General features: G+C 47.7%; 1 long non-coding RNA gene across 1 annotated transcript; it reads right to left on the bottom strand.

Moving 5' to 3' along the window:
• Nucleotides 1-661: 661 nt before the first annotated feature.
• On the bottom strand, nucleotides 662-5,594 carry LOC144617423 (uncharacterized). The gene is made up of 2 exons (XR_013557940.1): nucleotides 5,426-5,594; nucleotides 662-2,101 (listed from the first exon to the last, which is right to left on the bottom strand). It is a non-coding gene; the product is annotated as an uncharacterized LOC144617423 (long non-coding RNA).
• Nucleotides 5,595-13,370: the final 7,776 nt, after the last annotated feature.

Below are 13,370 nucleotides of genomic sequence, written 5' to 3'. Positions count from 1 at the left end.
AGGCAGGCAGCAGAAAGCAACATGAGGTCAAGAAACCAGAATTGATCTGTAAATAGAAAACAAACACTCCTATGCGGTCACAACCTACGGGGATCACGGAAGGGCCACGTTTGTATCTGTTTGGCCCGAGCACACCTGCCTTCCCCGCTGGGTCCTCAGCAGCGCTAGGGAAGAAACTCCGTGTTTTCCATCTTTGAATTCTCAGAGCTTCCCACTCTGCCTGGAACATAACAGGTGTGCAGGAAATGCCTGCAGTTGACTGATTCTCCATACCTTCCACAAGTTCTGCATTAAGCTCTCACAACGCCCGCCATGTCCTGGAGCTTCAGTTTTGTTCCCCCCTCCTTTTTTATACCAAATAGGCAGAATTTCTAGATGACTCAGTGAGTGAGGTTCACCTCTCCCAGGTACTGTTTTTTTTTTTTTGGAAAAAAATTATTTTGGGGCGCCTGGGTGGCTCAGTCGGTGAAGCGTCCGACTTCAGCTCAGGTCATGATCTCGCAGTTCGTGGGTTTGAGCCCCGTGTCCGGCTCTGTGCTGACAGCTCGGAGCCTGGAGCCTGCTTCGGATTCTGTGTCTCCCTCCCTCTCTGCCCCTCTCCCACTAGCGCTTTGTGTCTCTCTGTCTCTCAAGAATAAACAAACATAAAAAAATTTAAAAAAATTATTTTGATACAGCCTGTATTACATTAAGGCCTTTAAACTCGAACTTGAATCAGAAACAGCCCAGAGTTTTATTATCGGGGACCAGCAAGGGTTCTATTTTCCATCTATTTTCAGAAGGATGGGCTGAACATTCACCACACCAAAGCAATGATCTCCAACATTTAATTAAAAAGCTTCAAAAAAAACCCCACAGACCGGTTTATTCCGGTACGTTCCTGGGGCTTCATGTGCTGTTAGAACTTCCACTCGTCTCTGGGCCTAAGGCCTTCATGCAGGGCCTCAAATATAGTAGTTGCTCAATAAATGCACGGGGAAGAAAGAAATGTAGTAAAGGAAAGAAGAGAAGGAATGGAAATCAGGCATGAACCCAGAGGGTCTGCTTGCCGCCCTGCCTAAGTGGCAACGCCAACTCTGAGACTTTTTTCAGGCTCTGACCTTCGTGAGCAAGAGTTCCTAAACTTCAGAGGGTCCGTGGGTAGCAGCTTGTTAAACCACAGACCCCAGAGTCTTTCCGTCACCTGCTGTTAACATTCCTATTCAACAGGTCCGGAGTGGGGGCTGGGACTCTGCTCTCCTCACAAGACTCGGGCACCAGTGATGGGGGCGGCCTGGGGATCAACAGGGACAGAGAACTGCCGGCTCCCAGGAGCACAGGTTCACTCTCTGGCACAGACCCCAAACTGCTTCCTGAGAAAGACTACAGCTTTGCATGCAGCTGTCCCTACAGCCCCACTCTGTGCGGAGTAGGGTAGCCTTCCCTTCGGGTTTCCTGATTTTTTAAGGGAAGAATTAACTCTGTCCCTGTTTATCTGGCCACCAAGATTCCTGTGTCCGTCCCCACTCAGCAATTAAGGCGATCCGTTTCCATGCTAACGACCGTCACTGTTATCTCCGGCCGTCCAGCTGCCATCCACAGCCTGCTTTCGGGGAAATAATACTGGGGAAGATAATCTAAGGGAGGCTGTGATGTAGATATGCTAAGTTCCATCTTTGGACCCAATTAATGGCTAGAAAAAATAAACGTGTTCATGAAATTATACCTCCATATCATGTCTGATTTTTACTAAAAGTTGCCCCAAGCTATATGCAAATGAATACTATCGATGTACTTGCCGTGAAATGGTGGCGATACGACTGCGCAGTGTAGTGTCTGAATCTTGCCAGCCGGGCGTAGGCCACGCGGACAGCGATCTTCCCTTCTGTGAGTTACCGGGAGCTGCTACCTCTCACGTGCTATGTTTCCTGCTCCCCAGGGCCGCCAGGAAGCTCAAAGTTTGGGTTTATTTTATGCACCTCGCCGCTGTAGCCCGCTTTGTTTCTGATGCACTGAATTTTTCACATGGTGTTTGTTTGTTTTCTTCTGTTTTGTTTGCAAGATGCCTGAACTCCCTTTTAGAGAGAGGACAGATAGGGGTTCCCGCGAAGTCACAGTGTTACTGTAATAAACGGCAAATGCGTGCAGTGTTACTTTATTATCAGTTATTACGATGAACACGATGAAATAGTCGCCCATGGTAACCACGAACGATCCTCGTGTGTGGCCCCCGCGGCCACCGCCCGGCTTGTACTGCTCGCGTCCGTCCTTTCCTCCCCACCCTCTTCTCTCAGAAGGGACCCAGAAGGTTCTCCTGTTCATCCTCTGTGGAGTTCTGAGCTGCCCTCTTCCAACTTCTCCCCCCCTGAGTTCATGGATTCACCTCTTGGCGGGTTTCACCTGCCTCTGAGCCCACAGCTCCCAACCCAAACTTCTAGCTACAGAATCTCTTCAAGTTCCAGAACCCGTCACAACCAAATAACACCCTGCTACTGTTGTGAAAGTGGGTAAATACTACACATGTCGAGAGCATGAGATTGCGTTTGGAGAGTTCACTGTTCTCAAGGAAGACGAAAAAGCACAAGTTGGGATAGTACCCGTGCGCCTTGATAGAAAGCTCTACTCTGTAATGTGGGTTGTCTAGATCCTTACTTCTCCGCAGGTCCTTGGTTATCCCTCTTGCCCATGGCTTCTACCTGTTACTTGAAAAATCCATTCCCCGGGCAAATAGGTTGCAAAGCCCCTCGTCTTCTCGGAGACACTGGTTACAGGGGATTTGGGGGCAGGGGAAGGTATACTTGTAATGTACTGAGTCTGTGTGTTCTTCATTGTAAGATGCACCGTTGTTTCATGTGCCACCAGGACAGGAAGAAAAATAATGCCCATACAACTGTGAGACAAGGCTTTCTTCTCATTTCAGATTTCTGATTTCTATCGATTGAGGTTTTCAATATCTTATTGAGGCGTAACTGACACTCAACAAACTGCATATCTACTGTTCAGTTTTTGTGCGTGTTTACCTGTGATGCCATGGCCACTATCAAGAAAATGAACTCACCCGCCACGTCCAGATGTCTCCTCCTGCCCCTTCATCGTACCTTCCTATCCCTCCCTCCCACCTCCACCCTTCTCCCCAGGGAAATGCTGATCTGATTCCTGTGTCTACACAACATTTTGCTAGAATTCCATTTACGTGGAATTGTACAGATTCTTCTTTGTATCTGACTTCTTCCTTGCAGGAGAGTTAAGAGTCATCCACTTAGAATAAATATCACCAGTTCATTTATTTAGTGCCGAATGGTGTTCCGTTGTGTGAATAGACTGGTTTATTTATCTGGTCACCTTTCATGGGGTTTGGGGTTGTCTCCACCTTTTGGATATTACAAAATAACCTGCTATAAATACTTTCATACATTCCTTATGTGAAAATATGCTTTCATTTCTTTGGTTTTATGACCAAAAATACAGCCTATCTTGGTAAATATTCTGTGTGCATTTGAAAACACTGTGTATTCTGCTTTGTCTACAATTGTCAGGTCAAGTTGGTTGGGAGTGTTGTTCAAATCTTCTATGTTCTTATAGGTTTTCTATCTTTTTTAATGTTTCTTTCTTTATTTTTGAGGGGAGGAAGGGGAGGCACAGAGAGAGAGGGAGAGAAAGAATCTCAAGCAGGTTCCACACCATCAGCACAGAGCCTGATTCGGGGTTCAATCCCATGAACTGTGAGATTATTCTGACCTGGGCTGAAATCAAAAGTTGGATGTTTAATCAACTGAGCCACCCAGACTATCTCTTTATCTTTTTGTATCAATTACTGAGAGACAGGTATTGAAATCTCTGGGTTTTCTGCTTCTTCGTGCACATCTCTTGGTTCTTATCTCACATGTTTACAAACTCTTTTTGGTGCATAAACCTTCAGAAATGCTGTATTCTCTTGGCGAATTGATTCCTTTACCTTTATCAAATGAACTTTCTTATCCTGTAAGTGTTTTGTTGACTGAAATATCGAGGGGTTCTCACTACCCCCTCATGCTGTAGGATTTACAGCTAAGTCACATGTCATTAGGGCAATGGCAGATTGGCCACCTGTGCTTAGCAGGTGCATAGGGATTTCAGGGATGTTACAATGCACAACATCAATGTATGCTTAGAACTGCTGATACACGGACATTACAGGGCGGTTGTGAAACTGATTCTTTTTAACGGAAATATCGCAGGAATGTTCTCTGGCAAGTCTTCATTCACCCTGGGTTGCTGTTTCGACAGTCCAAACTCTTTTCAACTGTGCTATACAGTGACGTGTTAGAGGCAAAGTATCGTTTTGGGCACACTGTTAAAGGTGGTAGGTTGTGGGTGGCGGGGTGGGGGGGGGGTGGGGGAGTGCCTGGAGGGCTCAGTCAGGTAAGCCACAGACTCTTGGTTTGGGCTCGGGTCATCATCTCACGGTTCATGAGTTTGAGCCCCCTTCAGGTTCTGCACTGACGGTGTGAAACCTGCCTGGGATTCTGTTTCCCTCCCTCTCCCTCTCTCCCTCTCTCTCTCAAAAATAAATACATAAACTTAAAAGAAAAACAAGATGGAATGGTTGTTTCTGCTTCTCCCTGAGGGGACAGTCACGAAGTCCTCGGCTCGGGCTGCCCTCCTCACGGGGACACTATCCTGCCTGTGCCCATTATTTTGTGAAAGATTTCCTTACTCTTGTAAGTCTGTCTGCATTCTGGCCATCACCGCACGCGGAAGATGCCCCAAATGGAAACCGTTGTCTTCCCCCACGCTCCCCGGTGTCTACACCCATTCTCAGGTAATGAAATAAATGTGGATACGGTCACATGCATGCCAGCATGTGTGTGCGTGTGTGTGCACACAACATGCACACACACACACACACACACACACACACACACACACCGTGATCCCCATTCATTTTGCCCACTATGCTCTTGCCCCGAAGTCCCTGTGCCTGTCACCTCTCCTGGATCCCTTCCCTCCCTCTCTCCTTCACCACATCACACCTGTGCTTCAGCGGCCCTCAAATCCCCATTATGCCTCGGGCGTACGTTTTCCCTTCATTGATTTGTGCCAAGAATACACTTAACTTTTAAATTTACATCTAGAAAATTATTTCTCCTCCACTGACACAGCTCCAAGTGTGTCCCTCAGCAGGGACGCCCCACGGTCCCAGGGCACAGTTAGCCGCTCCCTTCCATCTGTGCCCCCTCCCCACTCATACCTATGCTCAGGTGCTGGCTGACCCTTCCCGGCTCCTCCTTGGGGCCGCGTTCTAAGAAAACATCACCTATTTTGTTAACGACGTCTCCTCTACTGTCTGTCATACGCCTCAACCTGTCAGCTGAAGGCTGCACGTGTGACGGCTTTCCTACCCTCTGCCACTCTTCCAGACCCCATCCGGAGTCTGGCCTCCTCCAGTCCCCCGGGGGAAACTCACAGGTGCCTCCTTGCTCCTCCCGCCTCCGCCTGTGCCGCAGCCAGTCCCGGTTGGCGCTGGGGTCTGTGCGCTGCTCTCCGTTCACCTGTCTGGTATCGTCCACGCCCTCAGTCTTCCCGTGACAGGGTCATGCTCCAGCCATGCGCTGCCCTTGGGTGTGTGCCTGCAGTTCTCAGGTTATCTTATTAACTCTCCATATAATGGGAGGGGATATTTATCTACCCTTTGGAAGAGCATTATTTCTGGGAAAAGAGCCTGGATTCCTGGCAGAGGGTAACCGGGAGGACCATTGCCCTGTAAACAAAATCGCATCCGTGCCGCACCTAAACGGTATGTTCTAAAGGGCTGTGTGCCTGCAAGCCAGCCCTGGCCAGGGCAGGGCCCGGGCATTCCGCAAATGTTTGCCAGGACCCTGGCCCCTGCTCTTTAGAACATTCTGGGTTCTCAGTAGTGTGAAGCAAAAGAAATAATTTCCCTAAGTTTACACTGGTAGATCGAGACCAAATGAGAAACTGATAAAAATAACTCTGAAAACTCAGCATGTACAGAACTAAGATTGCATTTTCATGACCTTGACCTTGAATTACAGCCATACCTGAGAATGGGAAGCAACATTGATCAAGTATTTTGGAAATCGGTTAAAAAATAAAAATGGCAGATGGTCAGAGGGGAGAATTCATACTTTTATGTACTTTTATTCATTCATTCGAGTCAAATCCAGTCCGCTCCTCTGCCGGAGGAAAGGAACAGAGACCTTCATTCAGGTATTTACAAACAACTAAAGTGCCCCGGTTTTTAATGTATTATCCCCAAACGGGAAACTTTTCTTAATCTACTCATCGTTAAACTTGGGAAAATCTTCTCGGTTTAGCTTGTAAAATAATTTGCCTAATGCTTAAGCTGATTGATATTTTATTTTTGCTGGAATCTCGGACATTTTCAAAGTCAGTCGGCTTTTACAAATGGACGAACATCCCCCAGGTACAGTGTGCATATAAAGAGAAGCTGCACACGTCAGGCTTCCTCCTCAGATCATAATGTTAAAGATAAATTTTAAGTAGTTTTTCGAAGTCTCGACAAGTAGGTCTACCTTCTAAGGAGCCGTATACATTTTATGCAGATGCCCAGAGCTGTCCCAATACGTGTGTTAATGTCCTGAAGAGAAAGTAATCTGAATGTATTGCCTCAAGGTAACGTATGTGGATTTTTAAATTTAATATTGCTTGCTTTCCCATTCAAAAGAGTGTTAACCATCTTCCAGTAAAGAAAGTAATACAATTCGGAGGAATTCTTTCAACTACATAATTTTCAATAATTCATAAATGCCTTAGGATTTATTTTAAAAGAGTCATCACCAGATTGCTTACATTAATTCCTGTAAAGTCACGTTCAAAATTCATTTTGGGCCTCTGACAAAGCTTTTATAGTAAGGATGTTTTGTTTTGTTTTGTTTTGTTTCATTTATTAGATTCACTTATGTGACAGTTAACAAAAGCTGTTTGCTTGAAGGCTCAAACAGGCTATCATGTTTTCAGTGTGTTGAAAAATGTGTGTTATATTTGCCTTTCGATTATTAAAGAAAAAAAAAAAGACGGAACGGACTTTTTAGCTGGTCTGCTCCTTCTTGGAAATTTCTAGTTTACTTTTGGCCCCCCAGCGCCGGTCTGTGCCCCCAAATCCAACAGAGATGTTTTCGAGAACAGTTTCTGTTCTCGAACAAAACAAGAGTTTATGATTCACTTTCAGACTTTGTTCCTTCAGGCTAACTTGTTTGTCTGAGAAAACAGATTCCCGACCCCTGCGCTCAGAGCAGGATCCTTGTGCCCCTGTTTTTAGTCCTCTGTGGCTCAGACGACGTGACTTTTGGCCCATGAAACATGCACGCGAGGCAAATGGAGAAAAACATGATAATCTTGTGAGGTCTTTTCCAGCGACGCACCATCCCCAGCAGAGGACAAGGGCAGGCATGTAAACTGACCCAGCAACGAGGGACAGAGACGCTTAAAATCCCCCACCCTGCCGGCTGCCGGAGGTGTCTCTGTCCTGTGTATCTGGCCTGCCCGGACCTGTCAGCCTGTTACATTTGGATACATTTATCCCAGCCATTGGCAGCTTCTTCCGTTTTCTTCCTAGCGGCTCCCTCCAACTGCTCAGTTCATCCTCTGCTGGGTGCTGGCTCCCTGCTGGAGTCTTCTGCCTCTGCTCCGGTTGATTAAAATTACTGTCCCCTTATCTCCCAGCTGGCCACCTGCTCTGAGCTCTAAACGCAGGTGGCTACGTCTTCCAGTGGAAAGACAGAAACCTGCTCCCTAGCCTCTACTCGTAGGAACACAACCGTGTGGAGGGTTTGCCATGCAAATCAGCTAGAAGGCCCAGTCCCTGCATTTCTACGCAGTAAAGGAGAGATAAGGGCCAGTGACGTTTAAACACCTCTCCCTTCAAGCGCGGAAAAGAAAAAGGCATTGTTGGCGAGTGGTAAGTATGGAGCACCAATGTCCTATGGGTCACGCGGCTCAGCGAGCCCTCAGTGTGCACTGACACCGTGGGGAGCTTGGCCGTCACCCCACAACTGTGCAGGTGTAGTTGCTGTCGTGATGCAGGGGCACCCACAAGCTTCGGGGCGGTGGGATCAGCCAGCTCCCTGGAAGGAAATTGTAGGCCCAGCATCTGACCGGAACTGGCCCTCGTTAGGCAGAGAAGGAAAACAAAATACCCACCCGTGCGTCTGACTCGTGCTTTGAGTCAGGAGGTCCCTCCCGGGCAATGCAGGTGCAGGGGGGGAGCCTGGGCCTGGTCTGCTCTGCGCTCCCTGCCTCCTGCCTGGCGGGAAGACACAGGGGGCCTGCGGGCAAGGAGGGAATAGTGATCAGAAGAAGGTTCTGGCTTCCTGCCACCTCCTCCCTGACCCCTTTGAACCTCAGAGTCCCCTTAGCGCCAGATGGGTTTGCCCCCCGCAGGGTGTATGAGGATCCCATAAGAAAGCACTTGACGAAACTCTGAAAGGATTGCCTGGGGCTCGTCCGCTCTTTGCGACTCCATTTCTTCTAGATCTTTCCCCAGCTACTTTTGCCCGGCTCTCCTCCGCTCTGTCCTCACCAGTGATCCCTTATTGCCTTCAGTTTCTCCTTTTACCAGCTTTTCTCCCTTCTGTCTCTATTTTTGTGTTCTCTTTCTCTGCCCTCTGTACCAGGGAATTCAGAAAATGTCAACAAAAGCTTACCTTACCATTTCACCTTCGCTGGCAAGAAAAGGAGGGCTAGAACCAGATGCATCTAAATTAGAAATGTTCCAAACATACACACGATCCTGCCTGCTAGAGACAATGAAGGACGAGACTGTACCGCTCCGATAACTTTGCTGAGAGATGAGAGAATTCTGTGTGAGTTTCTGCTCGGCGTTTTCAGTCTATTTGTGTTTTTTATTTTTATTTTTTTTAAAGAGAGAGAATACGAGTGGGGGAGGGACAGAGAGAGAGAGAGAGAGAGGGAGAGAAAGAATCCGAAGCAGGCTCCACACTGTCAGCGAGCAGCTCGATGCGGGGCTTGATCTCACCCACCATGAGATCGTGACCTGAGCTGAAACCAAGAATCGAATCTCAACCGGCAGAGCCACCCAGGTGCACTAAATGTTTTCAGCCTCAAGTAAGCTTATCCTGGGGCATCTGGGTGGCTCAGCAGGTTAAGCAGCCGACTTCAACTCAGGTCATGATCTCACAGTTCGTGAGTTCAAGCCCTGCATCAGGCTCTGTGATGACTGCTCGGAGCCTGGAGTCTGCTTCGGATTCCATGTCTCCCTCTCTCTATGCCCCTCTTCCGCTCATTCTCTCTCTCTCTCTCTCAAAACTAGATAATTAAAAAAAAATTTTTTTTAAAGTAAAATAAGCTTATCCTAAGAAGTTAGATTCATTTCCTGTTAATACACAGACCAAGTGCCGAGGACATATGCACGCGTGTATGCGTGAAATCTTTTTCCGTAAACTACTGTTGACTAAAAAATACTCGCAGTCTGCAATGGTAGAATAAAGCATAATTTGGAAATTATTTTTCATTTTATTACAATAGGAACCGAAAGAGGAGATGGTGGGGAAGAGAAGAGGGACAGAGAGGGAGAGCAGGAGGTGGGGAAGAGAGAGGGAGGGACGAGCAGGGAGATCCAGCTGAATGTAAACCCGTGGGGCATAATGGATGGCACTAGTTCCCGAAATCCGGTCTGTAAAAAACATTGTCAGGGAAGTTTTATGTCAATTTTAAACCCAGATCCTTGTCCCCCATCCCGTGTCTTCTGACCTGGGAAACCCGGGCTTGCGTCCTGGGGGACCTGGGCTGGCGTCCTGGAACCGACCCGGCTCACACGCCCTGCAGGGAACCTACCTACAGGGGTTCACTTTCAGGTTAGTAAAATTGTCTCCAGATCCATGTTTCATGCTAGATTCCTCCAGGGAACTCTGACGATAAGGGGGTTGGTTGCCAGATGGGGTCCAGGCATCAGTCCTTATAAAATCTTCCTCCATGATCCCCAGGCTCAGCCCACGTCTGAGGCGACTGTCTGCAGGGTATCAGCTTTGGGCTCAGAAAACCTAGGACTCCAACACCCTGCTGTGTGACTTTCGACACATGAGTCCACGTCTCTGGGCCTCTGTGTTCACCTCTGGAAATTAGGGGACAAATCGTTTCTGCCCCAGGGATGGGAGCAGTGGTTCTTAAGCTAGGCTGCCTCTCGCAATCATCTGGGAGGTTCTGCCTGGGTCAGACCCCACCCCAGCAGAGTCAGAATGTATGGCAGCAAAGCCAGGCTTCAGTGTTCGTGAAGCTTCCCGGACGACCTCCTGCTCGAGAGCCCGAGGTTGGAGACCAAGTGCCCTCTCGTGCTGGTATCAATGCTGTGCTCCTAGCAGTAGGGCCTGAGGGTTTTGTGGGCGGCCGGGAGCAGCTGGGGTTTGCTTCAGAACCGGCACCTGCAGGTGCGGGGTCATCTACTGGAAGCAGGCAAGCGTCCTAGTGGAACAGAATAGTCAGGAGAGAGACAAACAAGGGGTTTGCTTGGGTCTAGCACAAGACAGGGGAAGCTGAAAAGACTGGATGTGCCGCCACTTAGCAAAAACTTTGGTTGCAACTTGTGGTCATTTGTGTGTGTGTGTGTCTTGGATTGAGGAGTTGATGCTGGGGCATCTCGAATTCTCCTCCTGACCTTTGAACTCTCACCTGTCCTCTTCCCGGGCGAGTTACTGATGCTGATGTTCTCAGTCTTTCCATCTATGAAAGGGGAATTTCTTTGGTATCCATCTGACCTGAGACTCTGTGTGATAGGAGCCATCATATAACGCACACCGAGTGTAAAATCTCGAGAAAGGTGTGTGAGCTTCTGGGGGGTTCTCCCACTAGGACGGTCTAATTTAAAAAAGAAAAAGAAAAAGACCAATGGTATTTTCTCCATACCACTCACATAAAGACCATGCTTTCCGCGTATTTCTACAAAGACTGCTCTGTGTAAATTTTATGATTGTTACGCACTATAATAATTAAGTAACAAAAAGCTATGGGGAAGATTACTTTCCCTGAGAATCAGAACAGTGATGAAACAGGGCCAGTAATCTGGCTTTAATGAAATGGGGAATCCAACCCACTACATCAGAGAAAGCAATAAAATGTGTTCCCATATCAATAAAACTCAATTCTCTATGTTCTTATTATGTAAATCAATACACCCTGCTCCCCGAAGAAGACAGCGCCTTGCCCTGCTGTGGGTTTTTGTTTTGTTTTGTTTTGTTTTTTCGGGGGTACCTTACAGCTTACTTCGTACGCAATTAGTGAATAAACAGGTCTGTTTCTGACAAGTCCGTTTATCACATCACTAGATTGCCTGGATGGCATTTTCAACGGTGAAACAATTTGCACAGCAGATATACGCTTACGGGAAATTAGGCAAATGGTAGAGCTTTAATGCATACGGGCAAGAAATTAATGTAAAATTTGTGGGTGCTCAAGCCACTCTTTCTAGTAATCCTTCCAAATCTGTATTTCATCTAGAAAGCTTTTATTTTAAAACCAATTTAAAAAGTCAATAATCATTAAATATGCAGAGACATCTGTGTGCTTCCTGCGTCGTATTTCATTCCAAATTAGGCCATCCGTGTTTTGTCTGTCTGTCTGTTTGTTTGCTGCATCTGTGGGGAACGGGGTGATGTCAAAATCAATTATGCTGGATCCCCCAACGCCGATGGTTTCCCCCTTCCCGCCTCCCCTGCAGACGTTACATGAAAACTGCTCTTTCCCCGTTGGGCCCTTGAGGGACGGGGGAAGAGAACGCTGCCCACTGTGCGTGGCCCAGACCTCCTTCCCGGGGCCCGGCCTGCCCTCTCCGGATGGCCTCTCTCTGATGTCTGCGTGCCGCACAGTTGGCTCTGGGGGCCCACACTGCCTGTTCCCACTCTCGAACCCATATCATTCGGTGGGCCTCTTTCCACCTTGACATTTTGACATACTGACAACGGCCGAGAATTTTCCTACCTGCCCCTGCGGATTCCGAGGACTGGTTTTCACGGGACAAGGTGACCCCCTTTGTAAGGGCATGTCCTCGGGGAGCCCGTGGTGACCTCACCCAGGCCAGGACACACCGGGTACAGAATATAACTTCTTGCTATTTGGCCTCTGGAGTCACTCATTCATTACACAAAGTCTTTATCTTTGTGCACATCCTGGAACAATACTCTTAAATAAATACTCTCCGAGGCATTTTACTCCATGGTTATTTACTTTGCATTTCCATGATCTCAATGGAACACAGAAAGGGAGGAGATAGAAGGCTTGGCAAACAATAATTTGCCACCATCTACGCACAAGGGGACAACTGTGAGGTTCATTGTTCTGTTTTAAAAGAAAAACACGTCATTGACTTGACATAGTGCATCTGCGTGAGGACCAGAGTCACTTAGGAAATTCCACTTGGCAAAGCCCACGAGGCGACCTCTGTCTCCGGAGAACAGAGGCCACGTGGCCATGATTCGTCTCGCAGACCCAGCTCTCAGCCCGGAGGTCTCGGGCAAGTCCTTGAGATTCTGAGTCTGTTTCCTTCTTCGGTCGGGGAATAGGTGACCCACCTTCTCCTCCCCGTTCTGTGTTGAAAGTGAGAAGCTGTGCCCTGACTGCACCCAAGTCTGAAAAGCCAAGGGAAGACCTACAAAGGTGTGAATTTGCAGCCGTCTTTGAAAGTGATCATCCTGACTTTCTCAGCCTGGATTTACCAGCAGCAGCATCGTCGTATTATTATTAGCAGGAGTTGAAAAGCCCGATGGGATTAAAAATTATTTTTGAAAGGGCTTCGAGTCCACAAGTTAAAAAAAAAAAAAATCAGGATTTGTTTTGGACGCGACCACATTCGTCAATGAGACTTGCTACTCGAGTCCCCTGCTTCTTCCTCCTCCTTTTCAACTATGAGCACAAAAACCTGCCCTCAGCAAATACACAGATTCCCATGAAAACGTGCCAGAAGGAAAACAAGAGCGGGAGAGGATATACGATTCCTCAAGGGTCACTGTGTTTGCTCCTACTTAAGCCAAACTGACTTCATTCACAGCCTTACGGAAGCATGTGCTAGATTTTTTTTTTTTAATTCAAGTGATTCATCACTTCCAACGACACCCAGGGCTCCTGCCAACAGGTGCCCTCCTCAGTGCCCGTCGCCCATCCAGCCCATCCCCCACCCGCCTCCTTCCAGCTGCCCTCAGTTTGTTCTCCGTGTTTAAGAGTCTCTTATGGTTTGTCTCCCTGTCTGTTTTTATCTTATTTTTCCTTCCCTTCCCCTACGTTCATCTGTTGAGTTTCTCAAATTCCACACATGGGTGAAATCATATGATATCTGTCTCTCTGAGGGATCTATTTCGCTTAACATAATACCCTCCAGTTGATCCACGTCTTGCAAATGGCAAGATTTCATTCTTTTTGATCAC

The sequence above is a fragment of the Panthera onca genome, chromosome A1, assembly GCF_046562875.1.
Source record: "Panthera onca isolate mPanOnc1 chromosome A1, mPanOnc1 haplotype 2, whole genome shotgun sequence".
Classification (NCBI taxonomy): Eukaryota; Metazoa; Chordata; class Mammalia; order Carnivora; family Felidae; genus Panthera; species Panthera onca.
The sequence above is the reverse complement of the archived record's forward strand: the minus strand, read 5'-3'. Positions and strand labels throughout refer to the sequence as shown.